The sequence below is a fragment of the Capsicum annuum genome, chromosome 4 (assembly GCF_002878395.1).
Source record: "Capsicum annuum cultivar UCD-10X-F1 chromosome 4, UCD10Xv1.1, whole genome shotgun sequence".
Lineage (NCBI taxonomy): Eukaryota > Viridiplantae > Streptophyta > Magnoliopsida > Solanales > Solanaceae > Capsicum > Capsicum annuum.
The window spans coordinates 87,469,093-87,484,173 of NC_061114.1; the positions used below are offsets into that span (position 1 = coordinate 87,469,093).

Consider the following 15,081-nt stretch of genomic DNA (forward strand, 5'->3'; position numbering starts at 1 on the left):
CACTAGGATTATGTTATTAAATACAATAACATAATCCTAGTGTTTCTCAACCATCAAGGACTAATTCACTTTAGTTCTTTCGAATCAAAAGCATTTACCAAAAACAATACGAAATCTTCAAGTAGCTAATCCTGTTAAGGCATTAACATATGAAATAGGGGTTGGAAATCCTATTTTCTTGTCACTACTCTCTTTTCCGAACATCAACCTTTCTTTCGAACAAGTTGTGTTTTAATTTTTGCAACCACAAGAATTCTAAATAAACAAAGAGAGTATGATGTAAACAAGTCAATGCATAATGAATTCAAAACCCAAAGTAATAGGTTGTATGCTATAAGGCTTCCATAACCCTAACTAATAAACTTAGCTACTCATGAATAAAATGAAAAGAATCATAAATATATTCATCGTACCAAAAACTAGAAGACAATCTTGGTGTACGAATGGTGAAAGTAAGAGAGAAGAAATGTTTTTTTCTCTCGCCACCCTAAGCCGCTATTCTCCTCTCTTTGAATAATACAGAATAATTGAATAATCAATAAAAATTCAGCATTAAGCCTTTTAATAATCTTTGCTCTCATAATTGCCTTCTAGGTCCCTGAACTAATTATAAATGACAAATTGGTCTTGGACATAGTTTCTAGGTGCCACATTTGGTCCAGATTGTAGTTTCTAGGTGCCACATTTGGTCTAGGTTGCTACTCTCACTTGTGTCATATGCCATCCGCATTCCATAGTCCCATAATGTCTTCATCTACCTCATTAATGCCTGAAATCATGCTAATCACATCGGTTAGCTCAATTACATAGAAGTAGAGTAAAAACATAAGAAACTAGGCACTTTGTTCCCTAAACATAGCTAAAATATAGATAAATTATGGTGCTTAGGTGTATAAATACACCCAAGATCACAACTCCATGATGTTAGGCGTATAAGTTCTATCCACATCCCGCCTACTCATAGGAACAAAGTCTTTCATGTCACGAGTGTCATGTTGTATATGCTATAAATGAAGACACTTTTGGGGGGGGCAATACCATGAGGACCCCAATTTGCATTTTAAGAATTTCTTAGAAGTATGTAAAACCTTTGATATTTCACATATACCCCAAGAGTCTATTCGATTGTTCCTCTTCCTATTTTCTCTAATGGGGGAGGAGGTATTATGGCTTGAATCGTTTCTGTCCAGATCAATTACTTTATGAGATGAACTCATTATTTCCTTCCTTGACTGTACTTCCCACCATCCAAAATGCTATAATTGAGTGATTAAATCACTAAATTTCAGTAATTGAATGGAGAACCCTTGTACGAGGTATGGAAAAGATTCAACAAAAAACTCATAAAATGTCCTAATCACAAAGTCCAGAGAAGATGCTTCTCTAAATCCTCTACCATGCTCTAGATCAACTCACTAAAACATGGGTAGATAATGCGTCAAGGGGCTCTCTTGTGAAGTTGACTTATTATGAAGCTACAAACTTGCTTGAGGAAGTTACCAAGTAAAATTGAGAGTGGCATACTTGTGAGGCCTGGGTACCAAAAGGATCCCCTACTACCTCCTTTATTGATAAAGATAAAAGAAAGTGAGATGAAGAGAGAGAGAGAGGAAAACACTGCAAAAATGATGACGCAATTGGAGATTTTCATAAAACATGTGATGGTTCACCCCAAAAAATGGTGAATTTCATGGCATCTAAATCCTATGATTATTAAGAGACCAAGATGCAAGATAAAGAGATTTGGTATTTGGAAAATTACTCGAGGGGTTCCCTTCCCACCTATCGAAGGAAAGGTGGGAACCATGGTTGGAACAAAATAGATAGGGATCATAACCGTCAATAGAGAGATAGAGAGCACGACTATGATCGTTATGTTCCCCTTCATGATCGGGAAAAGAACAAATAATCAAATCACATTGAACCCAAAAAGTACAAAATCGAAGATGTCTTGGCAAGAATTTTGATGAAAGTGGAACAAACAGACAAGATGGTTTTGAATTGAAAGGGGACTTTTTGTAAATCTACCAAACAGTTGTGTCCCACTTAACTTGTATTAAGCAATTGGAAATGGAAATAGTTCAAATATACTCTCACCAAAATGCTAGACAAACGGGGGCCTTGCTAGTGACACTATTGTAAACCCAAAAAATGATGCTCAAGTTTTAGTGATAGTCACTAGGAGTAGCAATTCCCTCGGGATCATTTGAAGAAATTTGATGGAGAATGTGTGGGTGCAAAATATCCCAACATTAAGCACATGAATGTGAAGAAAAATGTTATGGTTGAGCCTAAAAAAACTCTAAAATATCAAGAAGAAGTGGATGAAAAAAGAACTATGGAAATTGATAAAGAGATAATCAAAATGAGGAGCCACGAAGTGATACATTACCTAGTGCACTAATCCCTCCTCTATTTCCACAAAGGCTTAAGAGAAAAGAAGAAAACAACAAGCTCAATAAATTTATGGCTAAGTTTAGCAACCTATCTATCAATATCCCATTATTTGAGGCTATCCAAGAGATTCTTGGGTATGCCAAACTTATGAAGAAATTGATGTTGAAAAAAAAGCTTGTTAAAGTTGACCCAATTGAAGTCATCCATTGGTGTAGTGCTATCATGAGTAGTGCAATAGTGGAAAAGAAAGAGGACCTCAGGGATTTTACTATTCCATGCACCATCGGGGTACATAAGTTTAAAAAAGCTCTATGTGACCTTGGTGCGAGTATTAATCTCATCCCTTTTCCAATATATCGGAGGCTTTTTTGAGTAAACCTACTCCAACATCGATAAGGCTTTTGATTTTGGACTGTTCTATCAAGAAACCAGTTGGTGTTTCATTTGATATATTGGTGAAAGTAGACACATTTATCCTTTCGGCAGATTTTGTGGTACTACATAGTGAGATAGAACAAGAGGTGACTATTATAATTGGTTGACCTTTCCATGCTACCAAAAGAGCCACTCTTAATTTAGAGCATGGGGAAATAAGGTTTAGAGTTCATGATGGTGAATTATCCTTTCGGATATACAAAATTAAGAAACAACCCATGGAGCTTCAAATGGTGTTAGTTATAGATGTTGAAGATGAGAAAGTGAATGAGGGGTCCCTTGAGGATCCAACTTGAAAAAGATGAAGGACGTCGTGCCACGACAATAACTAAGGTGCTTTGAGGGAGGCAACCCACAAATGCTATAAAAGTGGCTCGTATCCTTTCCTTTTAATTTGGTAATTTAGATTTTAATTTTTATCATTGATTAATCCATCCATTTGTGGCACTATGGAGTGTTTTGAGTGATTTTGAAAAGGGGAAAGTGTGAAAATTTAGGTATTGTACTAAAACAGGAGAGTGAAGAGGACTAGATTTTGGCCTCAGAGACTGTAATTGCACGCCCCATGCCTTTGCTATTTTAGTCACCCGCATCACCACAATCACGGATCATTGACCACGATCGTGGTTAAATAATTTAAAAGACTATTGGATTTCCCATTTACTCACACTCACTCTCCAAATCCTCTCTAAAATAGTACCCACTCCTGGTCACATTTTGGACATCCAAAATCATCTTAGCACTCCCCTTTGCATCATCACTCCAGTAAGTTCTTTGATTTTGTGTTTTAATTATTGTTAGTAGGTCATAGAATGTATGTTATAGGTAAGGCCCAAAACTATGCTTTTTGTTGCTAAATCTTTGTTGAATTGTACTTGTGTGGTGGTTAGGTGTTTAAAATGGTGTGTACACTTGTGGGGAAGTCTTGAGTAGCCAAATTGTGTTCAAAATTGAGTAAAATATAGTGTGCACACAAAGTGCACCATCAAATTCCCAAACTGTTGAAACTGAGTGGGGTTTCTCCACATAGTAAGGGACCAGGTCCCTTAGAATCAAACACACAAAATAAAATAATAGTATGCATAAAAACTAAACACAGTGCAGAAAGAGTAAAGGACATAAGGATTTTTATGTGGAAACCCAAAATAGGAAAAACCATAACTTGCTCTCACAAGCACCAACTAAATCCACTATAATCAACCTTCTAATTACAGTCTAGATTTTAGCCTAACTATAGGATCCTTACACTAGAAGAACCTTTACTACCAACTTATCTTGGTAACTCTACTAAGGACTCATTCCTACACTGATTAGCTCTAAACAATCCCAAGCTTAGGCAACTCTACGTAAGCAGCACTTTCAATAAGAAAATAATACTCTTATAACATGAGTAATTCTTGTACAAATTAACACTCACTCACTCTTTAAGCAAAGTACAAAGTTAAGAACATGAGCAATGCTTGAGCAGTCTTGAAATAGAGTTTTTGTAGCCTCACTTCTCTCTATTTAGAATTGGCAAAAACTTATTATTTAAGAGGCATCTCTTTCCTTTTATAGTTGGGTGATGATTAAGGCTTGAAAGTTCATTGAAGCAGCCATCCAAGTCAGTACAAATTTGCATAAAATAGCACCTGCAAGTTTGTTACATAAGATAACAAAATTGTGTAGAAGGCATGTGCCAGCTGTACTGTACCTTGCACGTCCAGGGACCTGGTCCTTCGTAGTATAGCTACTCATCATCAAAACTACATATAGATATTTTCCCCATTTTGATGATGATAAACAAAACCATACAAATTGAGCATCAGCGCACATTCATCATATTTAATTAGAGTTATTACCACCTGAGGATGAATGTTCCCCCCATCATCATGCTTTCTCAATCATACAACATAGGACCTGGTCTCATGTTTTCATTTGCAACAAAGAGTTTCCCTTCCCCTATCATTGTGAACCTTCACTTTATTTTGTGCCTTTGTATTTACATATTTTGCCCTGTCAGTATAACTCTCTTTTGGTCCACATCTCAATTTACCTGGTGCCTACTCCTTACTACTACATGTGAACTTAGTCTATTACTACATGTGAACACAGTTGTTTTCCTTTTTTGGCATCATTAAAGAGGAAGAATAGTAAACCAAGAGTAAATTAAAGATAGATTAGTTAACTCATAGTCATCAGGGCAACACTAGCATATAGAATAGCTTTAAAGAGAGAACAGTATAAGCCCATAAATCAAAATTCATTCATTGTTAATCAATCAAGTGCCAATTCAGTATAAGAAAACAATAAAAAAAATAATTGTCCTTAGAAGCCATATGATAACAAGGAGTGAAATTGACACAATGTTAAGTAAAAGACTCAAGGGGAGGAAGGCTTGGTGAAAGGGGCTTAATCAACAATTTTATTCGGCATTTTCAGCAACGTGGGCATCCCACAACTGCATGGTGACTTCCTTATCTTTTGCTTTTAGATCATTCACTTTACCAATTAGATTCTTTTCTCTTAGTACAAGGTCCCCCAGAATTTCCTCTTTTTTTATTTCTTCACAGTCCATCTAAAGAGTAGTTTATCCTTAGTCACTTCATCCTCTTTACTTATAGATAACAATACTCCATTTGTTTTATCCACTTTATTCATTTCTCCTGTTACTTGTTTTGAGTTTTTGGATTCTATAGGTGGTTTTGGAGCTTCTAAAAAAGAATGAATTCTTAATTGAGAAAATTTTACATAAATTTGAGCACTAAGAATTTAGACTTGAATTTTCTTTAAAGAATAGTTGACTACATATTTTTAAACTAGATGAAACCTCTGTGGGATTTGACACAATTACAGGTTTAAGATTTTCTAAGGATGAATGATTTAGCTTAGGTTCTTATTGGAGGCTCAACATAACTACTTTAACGTATTCAGCTGGGATTAAGGAAATAGGAATGTCAGCCATCTGAATCTACAAAAATTAAGGGTAAAGGACTTGTTTGGTTCCCAGTGGATGATCAATACAGGATGATAAACTAAATCAGTTGAAGAAATATGTGAAGGAGTTTGATTTAGAAGAGATCATTAAAAAATGCTCCTTCTAAAATGACATGTTTCATCTTAGTAATTACGACTCCTCCCCTTTATATAGGAGTTAAAGTATTATACACAAGGATAAGAGGACACATGGCCTTTCAGATAATATTTTAAGATTGTTGAAGAATCTTAAAATAGTACTAACCGAGATATATAACCAAGTCCCTCTCTTTTTTAAGTAAATTCTCAATTTCTGATTGCTTCAATTATTTTCTCCTAAATCTATTCCCATGGGTATAGACCTGTAATAATATAGTACTAGGTTAGACTAATATGAACTTGCCTTATCAAGGATACTTGTCTCCTAAACATAACCAACTTTGAGCAGAAATACTAAATCATAAGATATGTCTGTTTGATTTGATCAATCCTGGTTTAGCCTTTTGCCTCTTCACAATCTTCTTATTGATATTTAACTTAATGCTGATATAAATAATTGGCACTTTGAATTATTAACATTCTCATCTGATTTTTCTGTAGGATCACCCCTCTTTCTTCAATGCACATAGTTTTCCTACTTTCCATAGAGGTTTTTATCTGTATTTAGGCATATAACAAATGCTTTAAAATCAATTAATTTAGCTGAGACACTTCCATCTTGAAGTGTCTTGAGAAATGGATAATACAGTCAGTCCTTTCAATATTAATTGTGATCACTTATGACTACAATTCTCTTACTCATACCTGGGACCATAATCCCTTGTCAGATTTGGGAACCTACTTGAGTCTGAGTTCCCGGAAGTAGGACAATGGAATGATAATATCCTTTTTGGCCCATCTAGGTAGAGAGTTCCTTTTGACCTTTCTTAGAGGCTCGTAGCCTCTAGGATGAGCACTTTCCTTCTAAATGTATTCAACATTCCTCAATTTTGCCTTAATCCAATGCAGATATCTTTATTCAAATGTCTATTTCTTCTACAGTGAGTGCACAAGAATTTTTGGCTTTTGCTTCTATCATCGTGAGCAACCTTTTCTTTATACTCACTAGATTAGTATTTTCCTAGGTAGCCTAGACCTCTACCATCATTAAAACTCTTACTAGTCAAGTTAGAAAGGATTAGTGAGGAAGTAGTCCATTTGAGAGACTTGTTCAACTCTTCTTTTAGGCAGACAACGTCCCTCTCTAATTCTTTATTTGTATGAAGTTCTATCATGAGGTGTTTTTAGAAGGTTCCAATTTTTACTCAAAATCAACCTCAAGACTAGAGGTTTCTTTATTCCCTTTACCATTTACATCATTTACTTTCTTTGGATTATCCATTAGACTCAGATTTTAGAGTTAATCCTACTGAACAAGTCCTCAGTTTCATAAATTTTCAAAGTTAAAGAAATCAACTCATGCTTTTTCTTCTCTACTTTTTCTTCTAATGCATTCCCTCCAGTATTTAGTTCACATACTAAGTCTATTAGCACACTTGCAAGTATTTTTGTCCTCTTAGCAGAGTAGTTATCTACATTCTTTTAATATCAAAAAGTGTTATCGCCTTTCCTTTTTTATCTTCTGAACTAGCCATAAAGGAAAACATGGAATCATAGATATCATAGCTATCTTCCTCAAATAGAATAGAGACATTTCCAGACTTCTCATCTTTCTCAAATTAACTGGAAGAATCTCCCTATCCAGCCAGAGCTTGCCTTACAACATACTTAGTAGTTTTCTTCCTTCTTGAATTTTTTAGGACCTGGTCGCCATTTCATTCTTTGTCAACTCCAATTTTGAGGTACCCCTGATAATTCACTTTGATCAATGGACAATCTTTAATAAAGTGCTCAGTACTTCCACATTTATGGCATACCATTATATTGCCTCATCTTTCACTGCTGCTTGCTTTTCTTTTGAACTTCTCACTTATCTTCATGGATCTAACACTCCTACTTTTGAAGTACGTAACATCTATATTTCCTTTGCTTGAATTATGTTTTGAGACCTTCAAGGACATAGAGTTTTCCTTTTTACTTCTTTTTTCTCTATCTCTTCCTATTTCTTGAGCCCATAGGTCTTTAAATTACCAATGAGTTCATCCATAGTGAGAGTTTTAAGGTGTTTTTCCTCAATTATAGCATCTACTTTTCTTTCCCAGGACTTTGGAAGAATACCAAGAAATTTTCTCATATGTTTATATACTAGAATTACTTTTCCTAAGTAGTGAAGCTCGTTTATGATAGAAGTGAATCTTGTATGCATTTCTTGGATAGTTTCTCCTTATTTTATGGTTAAGGTTTCATACCAAGTGATTAGCATATCTACTTTAGAATCCTTCATATCAATAGTTCCTTTATGAGTTGTCGTTAAATATTCCCATATCTCTTTAGCATTTTCACAAGCTGAGATCCTATTGTATTCGTCAGGCCCTATCCTACAAATTAGAAGTTTCCTAGCCTTGTGATTTTTCTCAATATTTCTATTATATTCATCACTGAAATCTCTCCTATTTTTGATGATCGTTCTCATCACATCTCCTTCTTTAACTTCTCTTACAGGTACATGAGGACCATCAAAAATAATGGCCATTATTTCACTATCCTTAGCATGATAAAGTCAAACATCCTAGTTTCTCACCACCCATAATATTTTCCATTGAATCTTGGTGGTATAATTTTAGATTTTTCTTCTTTTAGATTAGGTGGAGCGACCAGTCTAACCAAGATACTCTAGGTGTGAACCTTTTAGAGTGACCAAGCTCTAATACCAATTGTTAAAATGGAGTGGGATTTCTCCACACAGTTTGGGACCAGGTCCCTTACAATCAAACACAGGAAATTAAACAATAGTGTACAGGAAAACTAAACATAGCACAGAAAGAGCAAAGGACACAAGAATTTTTATGTGGAAACCCAAAATGGGAAAATGATAGCTTTCCCTCATAGACCAACAAAATCCACTATAATGAATTTCATAATTATAATCAAGATATTAGCCTAAATCTAGGTTCCTTGCACTAGCATCAACTCTACTACCATTTTTTGTCTAAAGTGAAGTTGGGGAGTTAGAGGCAAGTGGCCTTTCCTATGATCACTTCTTAAGTTGGAAAATTGAAAATTCTTAGCTTAAGTGTTTGGTTTATTTTTTTGTTATGGCCTTGACCTTGGCATTGGTGTCGAGATTGTTATTTTCTACCTTGGCAATGTGATTCATGGTTTACTTGATCTATGATTGTCCTACTTGGGTAGATTCAGGAATCCCCATTTCAGAGTTTTTCCAGCTTAATGAAGGCTTGGTGAAGTATTTCTCCTCGATGATATATTCCTATGGATATTATTTGTTGAGATAGAGTATTGGATTGATTAGTTTAAACTAAAGTTTCATTTCTCTGAGTTTCTAGAGTTCTTTCCCTTACTGGTGTATGTTGTAGCTTTGGGGAGTTTTAAGTATATTTTGATAGTTCATGCCCTCCAGCGTTATGGAGTGGGTTATTTGCATTTTTAATTGGTGATTTAGCCTTTGGCATAGTTTCAATTTTGAGGCTATATTTTGTGCCCTATAGCTTATATAGAGTTGGGTGCTGCATTTTTAGTTGATGGTTTATCCATGTGGTCATTTTGGTTCTCTAGCTAAGTTTTGATTTTAGCTTTGTTTGATTTAGCTCGAATATGTCAGATTTGGATATCAAAGTCATTTGAGTAGTTGGTATTTATAAAGACTTATTGGCTCAATTTTGATATGATGCCCTGTAGTAAAAATTGAAAAGTTATGTTAGATTTGGAGTATGAATGCCTACCCTTCTACAAGTTTGGTTTGGGTAGTTAAGATAGAGAAATTTAACCTAAGTGTTGAGATTTCAGCTTGGTGTTGTAGAACTTGAGTGCAGCCTTTGTTTTTGACTTGTCTCAGTCCAGATTTCATTTATCAATTGGTTGAGCCTACTTTATAGTTACCTATTCGTTCTTCTCGACTTCAAATGGATTATAACTACTTAGTGTTCAGATGTTGGCCCATGGACTTGGGACTGGTTCTTTTAGCTTTGGCCTCAAGTTTTAAATTTTTTTTTGAAATTTTAGATGTTATACTCTGTGATAATAGTATGCTTGATTTGGATTCTATTTGGTTTCATTCTCGGTTGACGGAACATCCTAAAGTGAATCATTCAGTGATTAGTGGTTACGTCTCAATTTTCTAAATTCCAATTTTAATTACCATCTCAACTGGCTGCAGCATTGGCATAGATTGCATTCCTTGATTATCTCCATCCCTATTCCCAGATAGCGCCTTATGGGCCTGTTCTTATGTTTACCCTATGGACTTTTAGTGGATGAGTTCCAGTTTTTTGAGTTCTCTGTGATAAGATTGTGCGGACGAGACTCATATGATTTTTTGTTCTGGTTTAAAGAGGATGGCGAATATGGAATAGTAAAGAAGGATTATAATTAGATTTGTAGTCAGCGGTGATACTCATGTCTTGGTTTGTTTTTGGCTTAGATGAGCCTTTATTGGATTATTCTTGCAACAAGATGGTATCAATATGTTGTGGTTCACTTTATGTGCATCACCCTTTTTGGTTTAGTTAGAGGCTAGTTAGTTGTTGAAGTTAAGTTTTGGCTGTTTAGAAGTAAAGTGAGAGTGTTGGTTGAAAATGGGATACCTATGGAAAAATCCCTTATAATCATTTTCTCATCATTAAGGTTATCTGGGAATTCATGCTTGGAGCATGCAGGCCCAGTACCTCATCCTTTATAGCTTTTGAGATTCATTCAATTTGTTGACTTTTAGGGATGAAAGTCCTTTTAGTAGTGGATATTGTAATGATATTTTTGGTCATTTTTCATAGTTCCACTTATCTTCACCGTTAAGGCTTCTCCATAGCTCCCTTAAGTCATTTATGACTTACTAGGACTGAATGTTGGATTATCGAGCCGTTCGTTTGACTTTTAGAACCAATTTCTATTTAGAAGTCTTTGCTGGTTCCAAATAGCCACTGGACGAAAAGTTTAGTCAAATGACCTCGGACGCAAATACCAACTGTGCCAGCAGCTCTGGATTAATAATTTTAGGCTAGGTAGAGCTTTGGTTCAGGTCCCAATGCACGCGAGCTTATTTTAACCTATTGGTCAGATAGTTGGAAAATTAAAAGTATTAGAGTGGGACCAATAATTGGTCTAAAAGACCTCGGATGGAAAATCTAACTTCACCAACACATTTGGAATGTTGAATTTAGTGGTGTTACATAATTTATTTGTGGAAATCAAAATTTGAATGAGTTTCGAGGGTCAAAAATAAGTTTTTGACTTTGATGGTGTTGGTGCATATGTTATTTCACAAGGACCTATTGCAATTGGAATAGAGAAATTACGTCCCCTAGGACTGCAATAGCGATATCTCCTTACCTAAATGGGCTATAAATAGACACCAAAGTTGCATTTTGGTCATGTTCACTTTATTTTTTAGACCTAACAACCCTAAATGGGTGTGATAACTCAAAATTGAGTATTGTGGATGACTTGGGAGCTTGCTAAACATCTTTTATCATGATTACCATCTGAATTAAGGTAAGATTTCATCACTTTTAGATTAGTTCTTGACCCAAAACCTCAATATCACTTAAGGCTTAATTTTAGCCCCAAATTAGCTTTGTTTTCACCCATTTCTTGAGGGTCATGATTCCATGTTTATTTATGAACATTGGGTTGACCTCCGAAATGAGTTTTTCATAAGTGGGACACACCTGGGGTTTTTGATGTCATTTTAAGACCCGAAGCACAATGGTGCAATATGGCTATCGTTATTCTCATATTGATGAGTAGAATATAATTTTGATAGTGTGATGGTATTTTGGGAATTGTAAAGTGAAGATGGATATTTGGAGAATGATGTAAGGTTTTGCAGTTCGGCTTTGAGGTAGGCTTCTGTCTACTTTTCTTTATAGATGATGTGTGATATATATTGCGTGTGAATCTGAATGTTAAGTTTGATTATGGATAGGATTACTTTGTATTAAATATTGAAGTTTGGGGATTAGATGAGGGTTTTTACCTGTATGTTGAAATGTTTAATACCCTTTTAGGATCCTATGGCCTCCTACCTTGATTGAACGAATTCATGGATTAGATATGATATAATGCTATATTTGGGATGTGGATTTAGCGTCGAAAACATGATTAATATATTTAATCTTATTTGGCTTGTGTTGTTATCTTGGAATCGTAGTTTGGGTAGAGTTAACTTAAATGCCCTTGTTTCTAGATGAAGTTCCTATCTTAAGATTGGTTATGGCTTACTTGACATCTTGAAGTTGAACTAGATATCTTATCCTAGTTTAGGGCGTAGATTCACTAAATATGGAAAATGAGAATTAGAAGTGGGTTCGTTCGGCCCACTTAGGCAAAGACTTGTGTTAGCCATTGTGGACTTAGGTTCGGATGTTTGGCCTAGTTGAGACTAATGAGCCTTATTTATGAGATTTTCTTGGTGAATTGATGGATAATGATGTATTTTTCCAGTGAATAGTTACTAATGTCTTATAGCTATGATATTGGGCCTATAGAGATGTTATCTCCTATTAGATATGATAATGGGCCTATACAGGTGTTATTTTCCCTTAAATATGATATTTGGCCTATAGAGATATTGTTTTTTCTTAGATCTGATGTTGGGCCTTTAGATATTTTATTTCTCTTAGATATTTTATTTGGCCTATAGAGATAATATTCCTCTTAGATCTGATGTTGGGCCTTTAGAGATGTTATTCCTTTTAGATATGTTATTTGGCCTACAAAGATGATATTTTTCTTAGATGTGATATATGGCCTATATAGATAATATTCCTCTTAGATATGATAATTGTCCAAGAAAGGTGATATTCCTCATTGTCATGATGTATGACCTATAGATGTGAGATGCGTCCTAGATGTGTGATGCATATTGATATTATGCCTCCTAGATGTGAGATTCCTCCTATATGTAATATTATTATAGATATGCTACAGCTTATAAATATGATTATTGATATGAGTTTTGGATATTTATATGGGCCTAAGTCCATGATTATGATGTTGGTATTATTCTAGAAATATTATTGGGCCAAGGTTGTGCAATGATATTGATTGGATATCCAAAAAGTATTTATCCTTGTAAAGGATACGGTTGTAGAATATGGATATATATATATATATGTGTGTGTGTGTGTGTTTATATACACATCTTTTCGGTATGGGATGGAGAAAGATGTAGTATATTGCTTACCATTTCATTGATTTTGATATTGGTGTAAGGCATGTATAGATTCGGTACATTCATGATCATTATACCTGTAAATGATATGATTCTAGTTAAACTATGATCTTATGACTATTCTTTCTAAATGAGTGTTAAACACACTTTTCATCTTTAAAACTGATTTCTTTACATTAATACCTACCTAACTTAATGAATAATTCATATGTATAAAGGAGATTAAAAATATTGTTTTAAAAGTTTCACCGAGACAGATTTGAGTTCATGATTTGACATTATTATTTACTCTAGTCGTGAGATATTTTCGACCCTTTCTACACTTTTGTAATGATTTAGTCCTGAAGGTCACTACAGGCAACAGACTTATGGATTTACAAACCTTTTAGCCACGGCTTAAGTCCATTCACCTATTATATATCTATTTATGTATGTATTAATGATTATGATGATATTAATATCTGGCAAGGCCAGAGGATAATGCGATGATATAAATACCTGACAAGGTCGAAGGATATTGTAATGGTGATATTGATACCCAATAAGGCTGGAGGATGCTTATATTAATGTGCCTATGTGTGCATCTACCCATTCTAGTCTGGCTAGCCCTATGTATGGCAACTATATATATACTCGGTAAGGCCGAAGGTTGATTATGATTATGAGATTATGAGATTTATGGTATACCTTGCATTAATTATTGCATGTGTATCGCCTATCACCAATATGCACCTAAGTCTATTACTTTGTATGGGTCAGTTGCGTAAACATTGGCGATGACTATGATTTGTTTTGTTGTATGCTGATTAAGCCTTTCAAACCTGGGGAGGTAGGTGAATGCATAGAATTCGCTAGGTATTTGGTTTTTCAAAATAGCTGATTAATCGCGTTGTTATTGATACTATTATTATCATTGTGATGATCATTATTATGGCTAGTTTATAGCATATTGGCCATTGATTAGGTATAAATATTTGAGGTATGTTGCTTGCCTCTTCTATATTTTGATTACATTAGTATGTACAATGATTTCATGTCTAGCCATGTGGATTAGGAACCTTGAGTATGATAGTGTTAAATCCTAATAGGATTACAATGAGGTCTTGAAATGAAGACATCATAATTTAGGTAATGCTTTAAGTTGACCTCATATTTATATGTATGCGTGTATATATATATATATATATAGAGAGAGAGAGAGAGAGAGAGAGAGAGATAGTTGTATCTATGGTACTACCGTATACCCCTTTCTTCATCTATTCATATTGGATATTCATTCCTTAGCCTTTTATATTATTACATATATCTTTCTTTCGCCCTTTATTCATATATTGGTCTGGGATATACGGTATAGTATTGAGATTATACTTATACGATTGGAATAGTATAATTCAACCTTGATACTTTCTTAGCCTTATTATGTTAGTCTCTTGGATATAAATAGGATAGTTCTTCCTTATTATATCGTAGGCTTATTAAATGATTTATGGACACTTGGGTGTAGTATTTAATTCTCTTTTTATGCTATGTATATATGCTTTATCTTTGGAGCTCAATTAGAAGTTGCCTACTGAGTACCATTTGTTTGGCACTCATACTACACTTTAGCAGCATGTAGATCATAGTACGGGTTATCGCTGTTGGTGTTTCCGTCGTGTGGGGCAGTCATGGTTTGGAAATGGAGAGTGAGCTCCTAATATTTGGAGAATTACTTACCTCCCTCTTATGTATTAGACTAGTTTATATTGTATTCGGGGATAAGTTATATCAGTGTAATTTATTTCATCTATTCCACTTTTGTACTCTTATTATGTTAAAAGCTCTTGTACTGATAATATCAGGTTTTGGGATTTATTTATGTATTTGATCTTCTATTACATTTATTTTGCAATCTCTTCTTATTTTATTTGGTAATCTGACACTGGTCGTTTTGAATTATGATTTGGCTTAAATACTGGTGGGTTATAGTAGGCACCATCACGACCTAAGAAATTGGGTCGTGACACTAA

The 15,081-nt window shown here is 34.7% G+C and overlaps 1 protein-coding gene across 1 annotated transcript in view; it reads right to left on the minus strand.

Annotated features, from left to right (window-relative positions):
• LOC124885234 (G-type lectin S-receptor-like serine/threonine-protein kinase CES101) overlaps window positions 1-15,081 on the minus strand; it is a 28,683-nt gene that overhangs the window by 1,169 nt on the left and 12,433 nt on the right. The window lies entirely within an intron of this gene.